We start from the raw sequence: 19,215 nt of genomic DNA on the forward strand, positions 1-19,215 counted from the left end.
TGTTTCTCTAAGCCTATAAAGACTAAGATTTGCTCTTGTGGAATAAAGCATAACGACCACTATTTATAATAATACATTTACATTTCTTTAGCTCCTTTTATCAAAAAGTGTCCCAATCAAACAAGTATTAGTTAAACATGGGCACAAATAGTAGACATACTGTTTTGCAAAGCCTATTCAACCAGGTTTTGGTTGGGCAGAACCAAAACCTGGTTGGTTTAGAACCTTGCCCTATTGCATCCAACCTTCCCCTGGCCCATCAACTCCATGCAATTCAGATAAATTATTCTGATTTTTCTCTCTCTCTACCGCATAAATATCACTCGGCCACCACTGAAGCACAGCTGGTTTGCTCAAGTATCACTTCACAGCAGTATTCAGGAAGGAAAAATAACTTCTCCAGCTGATACTTCTTGGGGCAGTTTAAAGGGCTCTGAGTTGCCATTTGGACAGGACTCTGAGGTCAACGCTCACCCTAGCTCTAGGATGGAACTGGCGTCAGACAAGGAAATAAGTATGGGGTTTGGAAAGAAAAATAAAAGTCCCCATAGGTCTGTCTGCTCTTGATCGGTGGTGGCAAGCATTCTTCTACCTCCTTCACACATTCGTATGATGAAGTCAAAGGTGCTGTTAATACTGCCGCTGGTGAGGCTAGTGTTGCTGGCTGCAGGAAGTACTGGTCTTGATAACAAGGGTGACAGCAACAGTCCTGGCACTGGTGACACTAACCCTCTTGGCGAAGATGGCAAGAGACAGTGAGCCCAAAACTGTGGGTCAATGGGACTAGCTTACATTGTGGGTGTAAGTCCTAACGGTGTCCGTGTCCGTGTCCTTCGGGTTTGAATTGCATATACAGTGAATGAGCTGCTCACCTAGAGTGCAACACCAGAGAATCCACTCCAAAGCTTTTGAGAGAAAGACAGACTTTGAACTGCAAGCCCAAAGACTGAGGGGGAAGATTTTCAAAAGCATCCAAGGGACCTAGAAGCTTGTGTCTCATTAACTTTCAGAGGATACATGTACTGCTGTGTCAGAAGCATTGTGCTCTGGTAGATATGGAACGGGGCTGGGAGTCAGGAGACCCAGTCCAGCAAGTTACTCTCACAGGTTAACCCCAATACCTATGCAGAGTTTCATTTTATTCAGTGTGGCTCTCTGCAAGAACAGGACTCCATCTGTAACCAGCAGCTTTCAGCAAGATCTGAGACTTCTTCTATCTTCCCTATGACTGGCTGACATGTCCCCACAATTTCACAGGCAGATGAAACCGAATGGAATTCACCTGGTTTCCACTAGCGGTGCAAACTCAAAAGTCAGATCAGGCTCTTTAAGAGGTTCACCTGACCTTTGTGATCCAAGCTGGGTTTGCTTTTGATTCCTACAGAACACCTGTTTTGTACCATTTCTACCTGAAACGTGTTGGCTTCTGAGTTTCAACTGAGTTTCTGGGTTTGTTCAAACCTGTAGCTCAAATCAAAGCTCAGAGCTCAGAAAATGAAAACCCACGAGAATGGAAATAGCTGAGATTTGAATCCATGAAACTAGAAGTGGGCAATATTTGCACTACACTTGTGCTCTCCGACCTGCAGTATGAAGGGAGACAGATGAAAAAAGAAGAAAGATGCTCTGACCCCGTGTTTGTTCTGTGCTAATCCTTCCCTGGGCAGAGACAGTTGGTTTTCTCACATGGTTTAGTAATGTGGATTCCTGACCAATAACTACTGATTGGAGACTTTTCTGGAAGGGTTTAGGGCTGTTTGGTCATTATGGAGAAGCTAGTGGTGTTACAGTGAGGGAACAGGGCGTATGGAATGACTGTCTCAGTCAAGACCCACTATATTGGAGCAAGCCAGGCATAGCCTATTGAGAGGAGAAGAAATGGCATTGCTAAGTCATGCTGGTGGAATAAGGAGTGCCACTCTCCCAATGAGTGTCTATATAGAGGAGGCATGTGCACCAGGTATGCAAGATACCTCCCTCTTTCAGGAACTACTTCTCCAAGTTGATTGAGAAGGACATTCTCTGTGTTTCTTTTCATCCCCCTTGGAAACCGCATAAGCACGTAGAGGTCTAGGAAACTAACACATCACAGGACCCTTAGGCACTGCTTCCTGCAGCCCCCTCCTATGCACTTGAGGATGACTCCCCTCCTCAACCCTTCCACACTGACCTGCTTGGGATCGTTAATGGGAGCTAGGAGACAGTGTGTAATTGAATTGGTATCTCTGCTTCTTGTCACCACAAATTGTCCTGGGAAAGGCACAGAGGAAAGAGACACAATGCAGAAACCCTAATTGAATTCAGGCAGCACAAAGGTAACAAGCAGCTGAGGCTCCTGGGTGAAAGGTGATGGGGGAAGAAAGAAGGGTGGAGAAAGAGAGAGAGGGCTCCTGGGAGATTCAGAGCTTTTTAAGGCCAGAAGAGACCATTCTAATCATCTAGTTTCACCTTCTGTGTTACAGAAGCCGTAGAACCTCACCCAGTAATTCCTGCTTCAAACCCAATCACTTGCGATTGCACTAAAGAATAGCTTTTAGAAAGACAGTCAGTGTAGAGTGTCTAGGATCATCCTGGCCTGAACAGAGCACCTTATTTCTGGCATTTCCTAGCTTTCAAGAGCTTGATTCTGCCCTCTTAATGTAGGTTTTTGTGAGTAATTTTCTAGGTATTAAAAAACCTGAAGAAAACAAAATTCCATCTTGTGTGCTCATATTGACACACAGAGCATTAACTGGCTTTGCTGGAACCTTTAGATCCACCATGCAGACCCTACTCCTTGAGCTTTTCCACCCTCTCAGTGGAACAGCCAGAGAAGACTCGTGCCTGCTGACGGGGGGAAGATGGGGGGGCCGCACAATTTAAAGGTTCAGCCATGCCTGGAACAGCTTGAGTCATGCCCCCCAGGCAATCCCCTTCCTTACCTTCTAAGTCTCCCCCCCGACTGAAAGCAACAGCCCCTCCTTGCAGCTCCCAGCTATTGCTTCTGCCTCTCTCCACAGGATGCAGCTTGCCCCGCACGGGCTCTAGAAGCTGCTGCGCAGGAAGGAGGCCTGGCTGCAACATATGACCCAGTGGGGCTGGCAAACCCTGGCAGAAATTGGAGAGGGGGCAGGTGACCCCTTGTGTTCCCCCCCCCACACACACATGCATTGCCTTTGTGAACAGCACTCAAGGGGGAGTAGACACACACTTGGCCAGTGGGTTTCACAGCTATTTCCTGTCACAGGGATGTTAAGTCTCAGATATCTTGGATTCCATTCCTTCTGGAGGAGAGTCTTTTCTACTAGTCAGATCCTTTGACCCCTGTTCTTCCCAAGCCTGATCCCCTTGGCCCTGCCCCCTCCAGCCTGTCCTTGTCCCAGTCTTCAACCTTCAAACTCTTCATACCAGTCTCAGTCTCCTTTCCCAGGCAATTTCCTCCCATCTCCTGCCCAGGCTCCATGTCTGATTAGTCTTCCTGACCCCCATTGGCTCTCAGTCTCCTTGCCCAGCCAGTCCCAGACTTCTCCTCCAACTCCCAATCCCACTTTCTCCCCTAACCTCTTCCAGCTTCCAGTCACACTCTCCTCCTCTGGTCTATTCCCTTCGCTGCCTTCCCCTCACCCCGCTGGTCCAGTTTTTATCACCTCTGCATTTGAGTCAGGCTGCTACCCCTTCTAGGGTGCCTGGGTAGCAGCGGCAGATGTATTGAAAGCCCAGGAGGGAAAGTTTTGCTCAGCCCCTGCAATGGGATCTTTGGAGAATGTAGCTGCCAAACGCTAGCAAACCTCTACTGAGCCTGTGTGAACTGAGATTTTTCAAAGGCTCAGCAAAAGGAACTTCCCTGACACGAAAGCAGCTCCCCTGCCAAATTTCAAGCACCTGCTCCAAAGCACTTGCTCCAAAGCACAGGGATGCTTCTCAGTGAAAAAGTTGTAAGAAATATTTTGTCATGTTGGCAAACCAATCTATTGGTGCCCTAATCTTGGTCCTGGAAACAGCAGAACCATCTTAGCTGAAACTTTCCAAAAAACTTTAGGCTGAGGTAGGCACTAGCATGGAAAATGTTGCCAATCTTTAACCATACTGATTGAAGTTATAAGCAACTGAACACAGAGTCTTATAACAGGAAGTGTCAGGCAGCCTTGACTATTGGCTGTGCTATTGGCCCTGCCTATAATAAAGAAAAAAGTGGTAAATCAGATCTGGTGGATGAGTTCATATCCAATATACTTGGACCAACACAGCTACAGCAACACTGCATACGTAAATCAGACCTCTCAGATGAGCTGCCTGCACTTGCCCTGTGTAAACCCAGGTGCAAGATGGGGTAAGGCATATGTTATGTGGTCGTGATATGATTCAGTGCATCATGACACAGGACAGTAACTTTTGCACCTCCTTCAGGGAAGCAGGGGTTGTAAGAAACCAGCAGAGCAGACATTCTATGCCATTGGCCAGTTCACCTTCAGGTAACAGTATGCCATCTCAGGGACGTCCTCTTTCTCACGCCAGATGAAAGCAGTAACCACCATTGACTTTAACAAGTGTCACTTGTATCCTGTGGGGAAGGGGAACTGGGGGATTTGTCGTCTCTTCTTAGTGGTGCTAAGAGGAGGAAACCAATCAGATTTTACTACTTCTTTGACAGTGAAATTGAAAGGCCAAGCTCTTCCCTGGAGATCAGGGGCACAATAAGTGGGGCAGGGGCAGGAGTCCCAGGGCTCCTCTTCGCCCCTGACCAGAGCTGGGTGGTAAAACAGTGGAGCCCCTTCCTTGTTGGTGTGACAGAGGGGCAGTTGGGAGTAATCTGAGTGAGTGGTATTGCAACCTGGTGCCTGGAGTTGCCCCACCACTTCAATTTGGGGCTGCTGGGCAGGTAGCTTGGGCCTCTTCCTTAGAAAAATTCTGGATGTGCCCATTCTGGAGTGTTACATTCTGCCTCGTATGGGGTGGAGCTATGAAGCAGGGCTGGGGACTAAAAGCTATGAGAGGGAATGCTGGGAATCCAAATCAGCTATCATGTAGTCAGAAGGGGGGGATAAGGCTGCTGGGAAGATAGAGCGCTATACTTACGTGTTATTGGACTGGTTTATACCGCAAGCTGGGCGATTTCTTCTAGTCAGGTTAAACCATTTTGAATCCTTCTTGTACACACTGTGCTGTAATCCTCAGTAATAAAACCTTGAACTTTCAGGACAAGAAGGTGCTGACTGCTAAGAATTCTATATATCTAGATTGTGGAATCATTAGATTACCAGTTTTCAGACCCTCTTTTACTCACTCCTTACTGGCCTGATCTGACCACAACAGCCTGGTAAAACTTACACTGGTGTTATAGCTTGTGAGTGGTGTGCTCTAGCAACGTATCTCAGCCTGTCAAGTGTCTGAAAGAACAACAGTATCTTGAGATGGCCTCCTGACACACCCCAGCGCATATATTTCTAGGCTGGGCTGATGTAGCATCACGTAATTGTGAGGCCACCAAAAAAGCTCAGCTGCTCTGTACCCACCCATTAGGATGCTACTAGAGTGGTGTGCTCTGCCGGAATATGTCATGAAGATCAATGAATGTTCTGAAGCCGGTGGTCAGACAGGGGCCCAGACAACTGGAGATAGCCTTTTTTTAGTATGATATCAGGGCAGAGAGTTCCTTTATCCAGTCCTTGACTGTAAGCTACTGCTGCCTCACTTTTCATATTAGGTGAAGGCTCTGGTGCTTTGGGAACGTGTGAGCCAATGGAATTGGTATCAGCAACCCAGGGCTACGTATTCTCCCAGTCTTGTTTGTAATTGAATCAGAGATGTGATTTTTTTTGTCCAGGTCCCTGGGGCAAAGCGTTCACTCTGGAATGAAGAAGAATAATGACCATTCTTCCTCCTGCACCCTGCCTCCCAGCCCCTGCTCTTGCAGGCCCTGGAACCTCCTGACCCTTTTAGAGGCAGCACAGCAGCCTGCCCCATCTTTTATTGAATTGAATTGCAAATCTGGGGATGCCTCACTGGGGGCAGGGCATCCATTTCACTTTTGTATCCCTGCTGTACCCTCCCCGGGGACAGGCTTAGGCCCTGAGGAAGGGCAGTCAGCCTTCATTAAGGAAAGCATCTGATAAGATTAACTCCCTGTTTAATAAGAATGCAGTCAGTCAGACCCAGCTGTGCTCAGCGGTAAGTAAAAACAAATGCATGGAGCTCTTCTGCACTCCCTCAGCAACTCAAGGGTCAAATCCTCACCCTTCCAACCGTGGTTCTGAAGAGGGAGACTTGCAAAGTCTGACTTCCCCTCCGTCCTGTCCCTTTTCAGCAGGACTAGAGGGGAAAGACATCAAGATGACTTAGGGTGGCAGGTATCTATCTACAACAACTAGAGAGTGCTTCTGCCTTGGGACCAGTCAACAGATTGCCCCTCCCCTGGGGAGCCTCTCAAGACGGATGGCTATCACGACAGTGCCCTGAACTGCAGCTGGTGGTGCATGGAATTAAACAGCCCTAATCCTAAGGAAATCAGTTTAGATGCTCACGAACCACACTAGAGCCTTGGGTCTGTATCCTTGTTTACAGTGACTAATTCTTGCCTTGACTGTAGAGGGGAAGGAGTCACAGGGGAAGGTCAGACTGGGTCACAGATTACCGGAGAGAATACAAATCAAATCAGAACCCATAGCCTTTTGGTTTGGTTTGTATTAACAGTTTGATCTATCTTTTTTTTAGCTCCAATCACACTTGCCCTGTGACCCTCTCAGGAGCAAACTCGTCTCCTTTCAAGCCCTACAGGATGGTGTCTCAGAAAAGGGAAGTCATGCTTGCTAGCTCTGCGCTTGACCTCTTTCCCTGGTGATCATATTACAGCAGCATTTCACTGCACTGTCTGTTTGGGCCTGCTCCTGGGTTCCCATGGACTTCAGTGACAAAGGTCCCAGCAATTTTGACCTTTCAAGACTGGGCTCATAGTTTGCTGACATGAAACTTTAAGTGGTGTGCAAGGTGGCATCTCAGCCCTATGTGATCTGGTTGGTGCTCTCTGTATATCTCACACAAATGGACTATGTTCCCCCTTCAGCCTGCTATGCTGTTACTGTAACCTGAGCATATACACTTTCCCTGTTACTCCCTTCCCATGGGTGCTTATTACTAGATTTCACAGGAGCTGCGTGTATTGGATCAAGGGAAAAAGAGCTCATTTTCTTGGTGTTTCTCAACCTAATGCTCCTCCCCCTCACCTTTCTCAATGGCTGTAGCAAAAAAGGCTAGGATCCTGTTTCAAGGTTTGGGATTTTATATATAAAAGGCCTTGCTACCCTATAAAAGAAAGTCCAGTTTAGCTAACTTAAGGACTTATATGGCCCCCATTAGGGCTGTCCAGATAAGAAAAGGAGGGGCCTATATAAAGCCCAATAGCTGAGAGCAGAAGGAAAACAACAATTCTGCTTTGCAAAGGATTTAAAAGTTTGTTTTTGTTCCACTATGGAACAAAACCAAGAGCTCTTGAAGTTTGTTGAGAGGGAGCTCCAACCCAGGATAGCCAATAGCACGGTGATTAGAGAGAACCAGGTTCCAATCCGTGCTCTGAATTAGACAGAGCACCACCTGCCTCTCCCATCTTCCATATAAGTGCCCTAACCTCCAGGTTATTGGCTATTCTGGGGTGGGGGCTTTCTCTCTCTCAGAGTGGAAATTCCATCCTAGGCCTGAGGAAATGTTTGTCCAAAGCGATATGTTAACATGAAACACTTCTGTTTTGACGAAACAGCATTTCTCAGTCAGCTCTAGCCTCCATCATCACAGTATCTGAGCACCCACAATCTTGAATGAGTTTATCCTCCCAGCACCCCGTGAGGTAGGGCAGTGCTATCATCCTCATTTGACAGATGGGGAACTGAGAAAAGAGTAAGCGATTTGCCCAAGGTCACTCAGCAAGTCTGTGGCAGGGAACTGAATCCAGGTCTCCCACATACCAGGCGAGCACCCCACGGTGTTCAAAGGAGGGATTTGGGATTATTGGGAACCTTGTGGGAAAAGAGGAGCCTATAAAGGAAGGATGGATGCCACCTAAACCAAAACAGAACCAGATTGCTGGCATGTACAATTGAAAAGGTTGTAGAGTTTTTAAATTAAGGGCTTGGGAAAGCCAACAGGCGTGGAGGCACACAAGACTCAGAGAGACATGTCCCTTGTGAGGGCGGATGTATTAAAGGGGATCTTCTCTATCCTAGTAAAGAGGAGCAGATACAAGTTGATAAAGTACAGGTACAAGCAGAAGAGAAACAGTCAAACAAAAAGAGTCTGAGTCATGGAGTCTGTTCCATGACATGAAGGCAGACAACTAAATATTGACAAATTTTATAATTGCTTGTATACAAATGCAAACAGGCTAAATGCTCAGATGGGTGAGCTTGATTGCCTGGTATTAAATGAGAATATTGATAGAACAGAGATCACAGAAACTTGGAGAAATGGTAATGATCAGTGGGACACAGTAGTACCAGGGCGTTAAAATATAGGAATGACAGAGTAGGTCGTGCTGGTGGAGGAGTGCCACTATATGTGAAAGATAGAGTCAAATATAGTAAAAGTCTTAAATGAATCAAACAGTACCATAGAATCTCTATGGACAGAAATCCCATGCTGGAATAATAAGAGCACAGCAGTGGAAATGTACTACCAATCACCTGATCAGGACGGTGACTGTGATCGCGAAAGGCTCAAGCAGATGAGGGAAGCTACAAAAACAGAAAACTATAACGAGGGATTTCAACTATCCCCATAGTGAGTGGCTACAAGTCACCTCATGACATGATGCAGAGATAAAAGTTTCTAGATACCATTAATGACTGCTTGTCACAGGGTGGTCTTCTCACCGCTGGAGCACCTCCTTCTGGCCACAGCTGGAGATTAGCTCTGACAGGCCAATGCCCCTTCCTGTGGTTGCACTCCAGTCACTGTCTCTGTGGGCAGGCCTACGCTAGGAAGCGCTGCGCAGCAGTAGTGCGTCTGCTGAAGATCCTGTATGCACACAGGAGGGCGTTCTCCCATCGGCATAATTACTCCACCTCCACAAGTGGCGGAAGCGGTGTCGGTGAGAGAGCATCTCCCACCGCCATGGCACCATTGTAGACGGCACTTAGGTCACTGTAACTTGTGTCACTTGGGGCGGGGGTGTCCTTTTCACATCCCTGAGCAATGTAAGTTATATCGACTTAAGCAGTAGCGTAGACCTGCCCTGTGTCTCACTCTCTTGGGACTCAGCTGCTCCCACTTCATGGGTTGGCCCGCTGGCCAGGTCACTGTAGTTCTCCCCTTCCGGGATATTGAAGCATCTCAGGACCCACTGTCCCATGCAGTTTTCCCATTCACTGCCCCTTAATGGTACCACTTCCCCAGTGGCTGGTAGGGGAACCCAGGCCTCCCTCTACACTGGGTTTCAGCCCAGGGACCCTACAACAATCAGTCAAGGTCTACTCAGCCCTGAATCTTACTGCTGTGTCTCTGGATTGCTTCCTACCTTGCCTTCCCACACCCTGATGCTGACTGCAGTTCTCTCTGTGCAGCCCCCTTCTGTTCTCAGCTACTGGACATTATACAGGCCCTTCCTGTTCTTCTCCACCGGAGCTTCATCTTTAATTAGTCCTTGCTCCCTGGATCCTCCTCCAGGTGTAGCCTAGGTGGTTAATTGGCCCACCTAGCCACCTTAACCCCTTCAGGCTTTGTGTGGGGTGGACAGCCCATCACATGCTTCTTGGAGTGGCTAGTCCCGGAATCTATGGGGAGGGATGACAATTCTTGATTTAGTCCTAAGTAGAGCACAGGATCTGGTCCAAGAGATGAATGTAGCTGAACCGCTCTGTAATAGCAACCATAATATAATTCAGTTTAACATCTTTCTAGGGGGAAAATGCCAAAGAAATTCACCACCGTACCATTTAACTAGAAACAGGAGAACTAAACAAAAATGAGGAAGTTGGTCAAACAGAAATTAAAAGAAACAAATCTGAACGAGTGAAACGCCTGCAAGGTGCATGGAAACTTTTTACAAACACCACAAGAGAGGCTCTATTTATACCCCAAATAAAAAACAAAACAAAAAAAACCCCGGTAAGAGCACAAATAAACCCCACAGACACTACCTTGACTAAACAAAATAATAAAAGAGGGCAGTCAGAAACAAAAAAAGACAGCCTTTAAAAATTGGAAGTAAAATACTACTGAGGAAAATAAAAAGAAGCATGAGCTCTGGCAAGTCAAGGAGAAAGAGTGTTATTAGTTAGGCCAAACGAGAATTTGAGGTGCAATTAGCAAAAGTGACAAAAAATAACAGCATTTTTTTTTAAGTACAGCATAAGCAGGAAGCCTGCCAAACAATTGGTGGGCACACTGGAGGATCACAGTGTTAAAGGAGAACTCAAGGACAATACGGCCATTGCAGAGAGGCTAAATGAATTATTTGCATCAATCTACACTGCAGAGAATGTGAGGGAGATTTCCACACCCGAGCCATTCTTTTTAGGTGATAAATCTGAGGAGGAGAGTGGCGGTCGGGCAGACGGGGGGGCGGGGCGCACTGGACAGATGGCAAGGAGACTAGTGGGGAGGCGAGCAGCAGTCAGGCAGGTGAGGAGGCGAGTGGCAGGCGGGCAGGCAGGAGGGGGGTGAGGGGGCGTGTGGGTGGGTGGACGGCGAGGAGGAGAGCAACCCGTGGGCGGACGGGGGGCGGAGGGGGGCATGCCGGATGGACAGCGGGGAGACTAACGGGAAGGTGAGAAGCGCGCAGGCCTGTGAGGACGCGAGCGACAGGGAAGTGGGTGAGGAGGCAGGCAGGTGGGGAGGGGGGGTAAGAGGCAGGTGGGCAGGCAGACAGCGAGGAGGAGAGTGGTGGGTGGGCAGGTGAGGAGGTTGGGGGAGTTCTGGACAGACAGCGAGGAGACTAGTGGGAAAGCGAGCGGCAGGCAGGCGGGTGAGGAGGCGAGCAGCAGGCAGGTGGGTGAGGAGACGAGCAGTGACTGGGTGGGTGGGCGCACCAGGCGGATGGTGAGGAGACTAGCGGGGAGGCTGATTTGTCCTGGGCCCTGCACCGCCCCCTAGGGATGGCCCTGGTGTCAGTAGAGCAGGGTTTGGAACAAATTGATAAATTAAAGAGTAATAGGTCACCAGGACCAGATGGTATTCACCCAAGAGTTCTGAGGAACTCAAATATGAAAGTGTAGACCTACTAATTACTAAATTTTGCCACCTCACTGTTTAGCACTTTCTCCAGATCAGAGTATATTGAATAGCACTGGTGGTATGTAACCTATTGCTTAAATCAGTCTCTTACCATATGACTGGCAAATAGCTGATATGTGGCCGATTTTTAAAAAAAGCATCCAGAGGTGATCCTGGCAATTACAGGCCAATAAGCTTAACCTTGGTACCAGTTAAATTGGTTGAAACAATAGTAAAGAACAGAATTATGTGGCACATAGATTAACACGATTTGTTGTAACAAGAAATTATGCCTTACCAATCTATTGGAATTCTTTGAGGGTGTCAACAAATGTGGAGATGGGTGATCCAGGAGATACAGTGTACTTGGACATTGAGAAAATCTTTGACAAGGTCCCTCACCAAAGGCTCTTAAGCAAAGTAAGGAATCATAGGATAAGAGGGAAGGTCCTCTCCCAGGATCAGTAACTGGTTAAAATATAGGAAACAAAAGGTAGGAATAAAGATCAGTTTTCACAGTAGAGAGAGGTATAATAGTGGGATGCTGCAAGGATCTGTACTGGGACCAGTGCTGTTCAACATATTCTGATCTGGGAAAAGGGTTAAAGAGTGAGGTGGCAAAAGTTGCAGACTACACAAAATTACTCAGGATAGTTAAGTCCAAAGCAGACTGCAAAGAGTTACGAAGAGATCTCCCAAAACTGGGTGAACTGGGCAAGAAAATGGCAGATGAAATTAAACATTAATAAATGCAATGCAATGCACGTTGGAAAACATATTCCCAACTATACATATAAAATGATGGAGTCTAAATTAGCTGTTTCCACTCAAGAAAAGGATCTTGGCGTCTGGATACTTCTCTGAAAACATCAGCTCAATGTGCAGCAGCAGTCAAAAAAGTGAACAGAATGTTAGGAACCACCAGGAAAGGGATAGATAATATGATAGAAAAGATCACAGTGTTACTATGTAAATTCATGGTACGCCCCCACCTTGAATATTATGTGCAGTTCTGGTAGATGCTTCTCAAAAAAAGATATATTAGAACTGGAAAAGGTGCAGAGAAGTGTAACAAAAATGATCAGCTTCCATATGAGGAACGATTGAAAAGACTGGGACTGTTCAGCTTGGAAAAGAGATGACTAAGGGCGGGATATGACAGAGGTCTATAAAACCATGACTGATGTGGAGAAAGTGAATTGGGCAGTGTTATTTACCCCTTCATATAACACAAGAACCAGGAGTCACCCAATGAAATTAATAGGCAGCAGATTTAAAATAAATACAAGGAAATACTTCTTCACATAATGCACACTAAATCTCCGGAACTGGTTTCCAGGGCATGTTATGAAGGCCAAAGGTACAACTGGGTTAAAAAAAGAAGTAGATAAGTTCATGGAGGACAGGTCCATCAATGGCTATCAGCCAAGATGGTCAGGGATGCAACCCCATGCTCTGGATGTCCATAGGCCTCTGATTGCAAGAAGCTGGGACTGGACAACAGGGGATGGATCACATGATAACTTGTCCTGTTCTGTTCACTCCCTCTGAAGCATCTGGCACCGGCCACTGTCAGAAGACAGGATTCTGGGCTAAGTAGACACCGACTGGGAAAAAAATAGTGGGTGCTCAGCACCCACCAGCAGCCCCGGACGTCAGCTCCTCCCCAGTGCCTCCCAGCCGCCGAAGGGCCAAGCCGATCAGCTCCTCCCCCTCTCTCCCAGCACCTCCTGCTCGCTGGGATCAGCTGTTCAGCAGCATGCAGAGGGCGCTGCAGGGGAGGAGGAGCAGGGGCAGGAAGAGGTGGAGGGAGGGTGGGGCGCACTCATGGGAGGGGCAGAATGGGGCAGGAAGAGGCAGGGTGGGGGTGGGGCCTTGGGCTAAATGGACCATTGGTCTGAGCCAGTATAGCTGTTCTTATGTTCTTATGTACTCTTGCTCTGTCACTAAATGAGCAAGGACAGCATGGAAAGTATGAGGAGCCCCCAGATTAAAAGAGAGTAAGAGGGAGTGAGTATCCCGAAGTTGGGAGTCAGGATATTCCCTGTTAGGCAACTGCCCAGCACACTTTTGAATTGTAGCATGTATGCATATAGATGGTTGTGTAGTTTGTGTACATACTGGTAAGTGTATGTGTGCCTGCATGTCCATAGTGTTGTGGTGAAAATGAGTGTACTAGTAACTCTATATGTGTGTACATTAGTTTCCCTGTGTCACTAAAGAGAGGCAGCATGTTAGTATGTAAAACGGAGAGTCCAGAGACCTGAGTTCTAGTCCCAATTCGGGTTTGGATTTACTGTGACTTTGCGCAAGTGGCCGTGCCTCAGTTTCCCCATCTGTAAAATGAGGAAATGAAACTAACGCTACTATCAAGTGTTCAGACCTCCAGTGTGAATGTACAACAGCCCAAAATATTTGGACACATACCTACTCCTGTGCTTGCATACTTTAGCACACCTAGCATCAGGCCTCTCCGCATACACCACTGTACATATATACCTGAAGCCACAAAAACACATACATTCATGCACACATACAGCCATTAGTAAACACACAAAGTCACACAGAGCTACATTCACACATACTTGTCCACAAACACTTAAACTGTGGAATCATTAGAGCTGGCTGAAAAATTTTCAGCAAAAGAGTTTTCCAGCAGAAAATGCAGTTTCATTAAACTCAAACCTTTGTGTGGGAGCGTGTCATTTTTGATGGGAAAAACTCAGTGAAATCAATGTGACTCTAATTTTGTTTCGATAATATCAGAACATTTCATTTCAATAAGCTAAAACACTTCATTTTGACTGTATTGTTTCATTTTGTGCTGATGTTTATTATATTAATATATAATATAGTAGAGTTCATATTTTAATATAAGCTATAAGTCAACATGAAATTCAACAAAATAGTAATGTCTTGAAGTGGAATGTTTTGACATTTTTGAAAGGAAACAATTTAATACTATCAAAACAAAACATTCTGATGGCCCTTAATAGAATTTTTTTTTGGAATTTCCATTCCACGGGAAATGTAAAGTTTTTGACGTTTTGTTCCAGTTGAGAACAAAACCAAAAAAGTCAGAATTTCCCATGAAGCAGAAAACTCATTTCCTGATCAGCTCTCGAAATTATATCCCTAGATATGGAAACATATATTAGAATGGAGCGTGCTCTGCAGCTCTGGAGGAGCAGGGCTACCTGGGCCCAGTATTGTCCTGTAATCCCTTCGGGTTCAGTGTGGGGTTTGTACACCCCATCACATGGTATAACACACAAGCAACTCACATTCAAGCACCCATTCACATGTGCATGTTGTTGTATGCAACACCACCGGGCCAGGACATAAGAACAAAACACACACTACCTGGAACCGAGATACTATGGTAATGGATGAATTAGAAATGCCTTACTATACAGAAGCACACCCCTACTTATCATATTCTCCATCACTGTTGCTGGGTGTCAAGCCCTGAAATCCTTATTGTAATATCCTATCAACCCAGTCTACACAGAGGGAAGCCAAGGATTTTCATGGAGATGGGCAGCAGGGATGGCAGGGTGAGCACAGGAAAAGAGTACTTTCTTATTCAGACCCAGATGGTTCTGGGGGCCGGCCGTGGTAGGAAGCTGCTGAGTCACATAATCCCAGAAGTCAAAGCTGGACAAGGCCTATTTCCAGTATGTTATCCAGACTACTCTCCCTGCCACTACGTGTTCTGCACCCTTTGTACGTTTACTACTGTTCAGTCAAGTCTAGTTTGAAATGTCCCGAGTGCTCCTGCCATATTCCTGGCAGAAATTATTCACTAGCTAAATCAATCATTCTGTCAGGTAGAGCTGGTTGAAAATCTTGCGTCAAAACTTAATTTCAAAAAAAGATAATGGCTGTTTGCTGAAACTGGAATGTTCAATAGACAACTTATATTTTCATTGATTTTTTGGGTGGGGGGGAAGGTAAAACAAACATAGAATTTTTTTTTCATATTGACGGAGCCTCACATTAGAATATCCTGTATTCCAATGGTTGAAGTACTCTCCTGAGAGTGGAGGAGGGATTTGAAATGGGCGTCCCCATATCCCAGGTGAGCACCCTAACCTATGGGAGAGGTCCTCCTCCAGCTTCTTGTTAAAATTGTGTAGGTTCCTAACTCTAGGAGAAGGTTCACAGCTGAGACTCACTAGCAGAGATAGGCACCTCTCTGCAGCTAGATTTAGGAGCCTATCTCCACAGGAGAGCTGGGCTTTAGTGCCCTCTCGTTGGCATCTCCCATTGGCTAGCTTAGGGAGCTCCCTGCCTAGAAAGCTGGCTTTTGTGGCTCACATTCTTAGGCACCTATCTTTCCCCACCCTTTGTATAGGAGCAGAGGCATCTAACTCAGAGGCTTTGTGAATTGCAGGGATTTTTCTAGGTGCCTAAAAGTAAGGCATAGTGATGCTCAGTGTCATAACGCCTTACTCCTTTTGTGCATCCAGGTCTTAGGCACTTAGCAGCCTAAGTTTCACTGAAAGTCAAAGGCCTTCAGCTTGTAAGGGCCCAAATTACTTTTGGAAATGGAACTTGGGCTCCTAAACCACGTAGGCACATCTGAAAATATTACTGTGACAGGGTCGGACCAGATGGCTATAGGAGAGTAATAGAAGGCAGATATATTAGCCCCAGGCTAAGTAGGTCCCTTTTCCCTGGGTAAGGTAACAGGGAAGGTTCCAGAACAATCAGGAACCTACTGGAGACAATTAAGACAGGCTGATTAGAACACCTCCAGCCAATCAAGAAGCTGCTAGACTCAATTAAGGCAGGCTAACCAGGGCACCTGGGTTTTAAAAAGGAGCTCACTTCAGTTTGTGGTGCGCGTGTAAGGAGCTGGGAGCAAGAGGCACTAGGAGCTGAGAGTGAGAACGCGAACTGTTGGAGGACTGAGGTGTACAAGCATTATCAGACACCAGGAGGAAGGTCCTATGGTGAGGATAAAGAAGGTGTTGGGAGGAGGCCATGGGGAAGTAGCCCAGGGAGTTGTAGCTGTCGCACAGCTGTTCCAGGAGGCACTCTAGACAGCTGCATTCCACAGGGCCCTGGGCTGGAACCCGGAGTAGGGGGCAGGACCGGGTTCCCCCCAAATCCTTCCAACTCCTGGTCAGACACAGGAGGAGTCAACCGGGACTGTGGGTTCAGAAAAACGGCCTAGCTGAGGGCTGCCTTGAAGCTCCAAGGCGAGCCAATCCGCCAATAAGCGCAAGACCCACCAAGGTAGAGCAGGAACTTTGTCACAGTTACCCATAGTCAAAATATAGGATGAAGCTAATTTTCTTTTGTAGTTCAATATTTATGATAATAAGGTAGACATAAATGCCTTCAGTGGCAGCCAGGAGTGACTTGCCCTCAATCAGCTGACCTTTTACATGTAGATGGCTCTAGTTTGTGTACATGTGACATATTAGACATGTGGGTAATGTATATGACGTGCATTTTAAGTGTCTGAGTTTGCACGTCAGTACTGTTCACATTTCCTTATTCATGTGTTTGATGTGCAGAGTGGGTTTGTATGGAGTGTTCAAAATAGTTGTAACATGCACAGGTGCCGACTTTCCAAGTGCTGGGGGGTGCTCAACCCCCAGCTCTGCCCCAGATCCCGCCCCACTCCACCTCTTGCCCCAAGGCCCCACCCATGCCCTGCCTCTTCCCGCCCTCACTCCACCACCACCCCCTTTTTTTTTGGCTTTTACACGTTTGCACTTTGCAATGGTTTTTTTTGACTGTTTAAAATTTTAAAAAAATGAAAACAGAGAATTTGTCGTTAGTGAAATAAAACAATTTCCTACTAGTGTACTCATTTAATTTTAACAAAATCATAATTACAAACAATTTGGGATCAACTATACACTGTAATGAAAAGCGTTAGCATCTTCCGATGCGCCCAGTTTCTCATAAATTACAAGAATTTATATGAACTGAATTTTTCTGGTTTTTATGCTTGCGTAGTCTTTTAATAATTCAGTGAAATCTAAATTTTTTGCAATGGTACTTTCGACTGAAATTAATGCCAGTCCTGACAAACGATTTTGAGACATGGTGGACCTCAAATAATTTTTTATTAATTTCAGATTTGAGAAATTGCGCTCACCAGAAGCCACTGATACTGGTAATGTTAAAAGAATATGTAATGCTATAGCAATGTTTGGAGTGAGGTGCTCGAGGCTGTACATCCCGCCTGTGGGCCCCCAGCCTGATCTCACACCTGGCCCCACCCCCACAGAGGGGACAGTAACCGACAGAGCTGCTGGGGGGCGGGTCAGCCACGGGGACGGGGGTGGACCAGGGGTGCCCGCCCAGCGTCGAGCTCCCCGGGGCAGCAGATCCCTTACTGGCCGCGGGTCCTGCCCCGATCCCGGGCTCCGCTCCGCTCAGCTCCGGCTCCTCCACTGCTTGTGACACGTGCAGCAGGGGTGGGCAGCAGGGGAGGAGCTGCATCGCCCTGCTCCCCTGGCGGTGGGGGACCAGGGCAGGGACCGCCCCCAGGCTGAGACCCCCGAGCTGAGCCCGCTCTCCGACCCCACGCAGGGGCTCATTGGTTGACTGAGCGGGGCCGGGGAAATAAAAAGAATGGCCGGAATGCCGCCCCTGGAAATATGCCGCCCCAAGCATGTTCTTGCTTTGCTGGTGCCTGGAGCTGGTCCTGAGGCCAATACTCCAGGTCAGCGTGAATGACAGGGCGGGCAGGCTAATCAGGGAACCAGGAGGCCAGGGGGGTCCCATCCTCTTCGGTGTGAGCTGGAATTGTCTGAGTCAGACAGAGAGGGGCCGAGTTAAGGGGAAAGCAGGAGCTCAAGCTGAGCTGGGGAGCAGAGCTGTGCCAGATCCAGAGGGGCCAGAAAGGCAGCCCAGGAAGCAGGTCAGAGTTGGGAGCAGAGTCACAGGAGCAGCCCAGGGAGAGCAGATCCTGTGCTGGGAGCAGAGCTGCAGCCACAGAGCCAGGTGTGGTGAGCAACTGGGGCCAGCCAAGGGGGGACCCTGGGCAGAGGGTCCAGTGCAGAAAGACAACCCCAAGCAAGGGTCCTTGCAGGCCCGACTGGGAGGGGAACTTAACCTGACGGGCGGCTGACCCTGGGAAGAAGGGTCCCACCACCCAAAGCCCGGAGGTTTGTGGCCACCACCAGAGCAAGTGTCCAACCCGCAGCATCCCTGCAGCACAGCCAGGGCCTGAGAAGAGGGCCTGGGACTTACGAGGGACAGACTGTGAATTGCCCTGACGTTCCAGAGACACTGTTTGTGATGATCCCTGCCACAGAGCGGGGTGATGTGTTTCCTTTAACCTTTCCCATTTCCCCTTATTCTTTTTTAAATTAATTGTGATTAAACAACTTGTATTTTCTTTAAATTGTATGTAATGATCAGTGGGTCACGGAATTGTCCAGTGCAGAGAGAACACCCCGGAGTGGGGACACCCTAGCCCGTCCTAGGTGACCGCAGCAGGGTTGGGGGTTGAACCCCCCTCCCCCCCAGGAATCCTGGGCTCAGTCTTGTTTGGGTTATGCGGACTCTGCCAGACAGGAGAGTGGAAGGGGAGTCCTCAAGGGCAGGGAGGCCTCTGGGTAAAGGAAGTGGGAGCGAGGACTCAGATCCTTTCCCTAGCCTACTTCACCGGGGTAGTGCAGAAGCCAGGAAAATTCCCCACAGTAGCGGGACCATTCCCCCGCTTACACATATGTATGAGTGAGGCATGTGAATTTGTAGTTTGAGCCAGTAGTCTGTGTGCATTACCCAATGCATGTATTGACGTGTGGGGTGGCTATGTGCTGAATGTGCAAAATGCCTGCCCTATAGGTTTGTCCACAATGTTGGTATGAGGCATGGGTATGGATAATGCAGGCAGAAATGTATGGGACGTGTGTCATGCTTGTGTTTATGGTGCTGTGTGACGCAAGTCTGTGTGGAATATTTGTGTGTTGGTAGCACAAAGGTGAGTGTGGAGTCTGTAACATGTTTCTCCATAGCTGGGGGATACGTGCACGTGTATTTTGTGTTTGGCTGGTGCAGGTTGTG

This window comes from Eretmochelys imbricata, chromosome 1, assembly GCF_965152235.1.
Source record: "Eretmochelys imbricata isolate rEreImb1 chromosome 1, rEreImb1.hap1, whole genome shotgun sequence".
Taxonomy (NCBI): domain Eukaryota; kingdom Metazoa; phylum Chordata; order Testudines; family Cheloniidae; genus Eretmochelys; species Eretmochelys imbricata.